The sequence below is a fragment of the Paroedura picta genome, chromosome 4, assembly GCF_049243985.1.
Source record: "Paroedura picta isolate Pp20150507F chromosome 4, Ppicta_v3.0, whole genome shotgun sequence".
Lineage (NCBI taxonomy): Eukaryota > Metazoa > Chordata > Lepidosauria > Squamata > Gekkonidae > Paroedura > Paroedura picta.
In genome coordinates, this window is record NC_135372.1 from 79,548,469 (window position 1) to 79,551,133 (window position 2,665).

Below are 2,665 nucleotides of genomic sequence, written 5' to 3' on the forward strand. Positions count from 1 at the left end.
TTTCTAGTATTTCATTCTTCCCGCTTGGAGAAAGGACCTACCTACTCCTATCTATACCAGTTAGTACTTCTTAAGAGGTAGCTAAGTGAACTTGGAAAGCCATTGACTGACTCCCTGTCCCCTTCTGTTTTCTGTCCAGAAGGGAAAAATCATTAAACCTCTGTTCAAACGTCCACAGGAATAAATGCATTTGTTCACAAGGATAAATACTAGAAAGATAAGAAGTGTAGAAGGCTAAAGATTGGATTGCCTGGATTCTGCCCTCAACTCTCAAGACCCTGTGGGGAGGGGAGAGAAACATCAATCATTGTCACAATGTCACTTCTGGGTTTACCTGAAAGTGACATTATGCTGCTTTAGGAAGACCTTGAATCTCTACTGTTTTACCATGGAGTTTGGGAGGGATTCCTATAAAATCATGATGTCACTTCCAGGTTTCATTCAAAAATGACATTGTAATGTCCATCAATATCCTTTCCTCCCATTCTCTCCCCCCCCCCAAGACTACCAATCATTTGAACATTGGTGTGGTGAAGCAGCATGGCTATGAGTTTGCCCTGCAGAAAGAGGTGAATGGTAAAACTAGACAAAGGATTCTGCTTGTTGTGGGTTTTGCTGTCATACTGCTGTGTTTTGACCAATGCTTACAGCTACTTGGCCCAAATCCAGTTTGTCTACATCCTTCTTCAACTGTGGTGCCCAAAACTGAACACAGTACTCTAAGTGAGGTTTAACCACATCAAAGTCAAGTGGTACCATCACTTTGCATGATCTGGACACTATCCTTCTTTTGATACAGCCCCAAATTTCATTTGCCTTATTAGATACTGAGTCACACTGCTAACTCATGTTCAGTGTATGGTCTACTAAGATCCCTAGATCCTTTTTGCACATACTTCTGCCAAGAAAGGTCTTCCTCATCCTATAATGATGCATCTGATTTTTCCTACCTAAATGCAGAACTACACCAGTTTGGTGAGTGGTTAGCAGTGTGGACTTCTAATCTGGCATGCTAGGTTAGATTCTGCACTCCCCCAAATGCAGCCAGCTGGGTGACCTTGGCCTCGTCAAGGCACTGATAAAACTGTTCTGACCGAGCAGTGATATCAGGGCTCTGTCAGCCTCACCCACTTCAGAGGGTGTCTGTTGTTGGGAGAGGAAAGGGAAGACGACTGTAAGCCACTTTGAGAAAAGTGGCATATAAGAACCAACTCTTCTTCTACTACTACTATTGAAATTCATTTTATTCATTTTAGCCCAGTTTCCCAGCCTGTCAAGATCCTGTATCTTAATTCTGTCTTCTGCTGTGTTTGCTACCCCTCCCAGTTTAGTTTCATCTGCAGATTTAATAAGCACACCCTCTATTCTTTCATCCAAATCATTAATGAATATGTTGATCAACACAGGGCCTAGGGCAGATCCTTGAGGCACTTCACTTGTCACTCCTCTCCAAGAGGATGATGAACCATTAACAAGCACCCTTTAGGTGTGATCTGTCAAGCAGTTCTTTTTTAAAAAAAAATATGGAACACTTCATGAATTTGCGTGTCATCCTTGCGCAGGGGCCATGCTAATCTTCTCTGCATCGTTCCAATTTTAGTATATGTGATGCCAAAGTGAGCGCTGTCAAGCAGTTCTTGATCCATCTAACAATAATAGGATCCACAACATTCCCTGATCCAGCAAGGTAGTAACTTTCTACAAAGAAGAGATAAGTTTAGTTTGACATGACTTGTTCTTGAAAAAGCCATGCTGACTCTTGGTAATCACAACCATCTGCTCTAGCTACTCAAGGACCAACTATTTGATGATTTGTTCTAAAATTCGGCCAGCTATAGATGACAAGCTTATGGGTCAGTAGTTATGTGGATCCTCCTTTTCCCCCTTCTTGAACTTGGGGACAACATTTGCCCTTTAAAGGTCTATCTTCTTCTGGAGTTAGGATTCCAATCCTTAGTTTTGGCACACTTCAGGGGGAAAAGGAGGAGAGGGATGCCAGTATATCTGGATTTGGGCCAAGTAGCTGTAAGCTTCTAATCAGGGTTTTAAAATTTCACCACAGTATAAGCTCCTTGGTTCAGCTGAAACAGGAAAATTGTACTCAGATGCTGACTGTCAATGGCAGAGTCTTAAAGGAGATGAATATATTACCAATCTTCCCACCTCCAAACCTTGTTTTCTTCTCCAGGATCTAAACTGACAGTGAATGATTGTCATTTTAGCATTTTCCTCTTGAAACACTAACCTTTACTGAAGTTCAAAGTCCAGTCTCACACAGACACACACATCCTTTTTCTTGTGCTTTGATATTTTGATATTCAGTGAAATTATTATCTATTCAATCCTGGGTGTATTTATTTTGTTTAATGTATCTCTATTACTTCAGCAGTAAAAGGCTGAGGAAGAGCCCTCCCTTTGATTACTGGCAGTAGCAAAAAGCCAGAATTGAAAGTGTTGGAACTTTTATCTCTAACAGCTGAAAATGCTACCATTTGAACTCTTTATTTGGAGGCTCTAATGAGACTTCTCCAGGCTCCTCCTCCCTTAATTTATGCCTTTCAAATTCCTTCCAAGTTTCTTTATATAGGTTCCCCTGTGCCATGAAAGAGGGAGAATGTCAAGAAGACAGTGTTCAGGGTAAAGTATGATCTAGAGGGGGGGTTGT

At 41.4% G+C, this 2,665-nt stretch overlaps 1 non-coding gene across 1 annotated transcript; it reads right to left on the reverse strand.

Annotated features, from left to right (window-relative positions):
• Positions 1-1,517: 1,517 nt before the first annotated feature.
• LOC143836930 (U6 spliceosomal RNA) lies at positions 1,518-1,624 on the reverse strand. The gene has a single exon (XR_013230843.1). It is a non-coding gene; the product is annotated as a U6 spliceosomal RNA (small nuclear RNA).
• Positions 1,625-2,665: the final 1,041 nt, after the last annotated feature.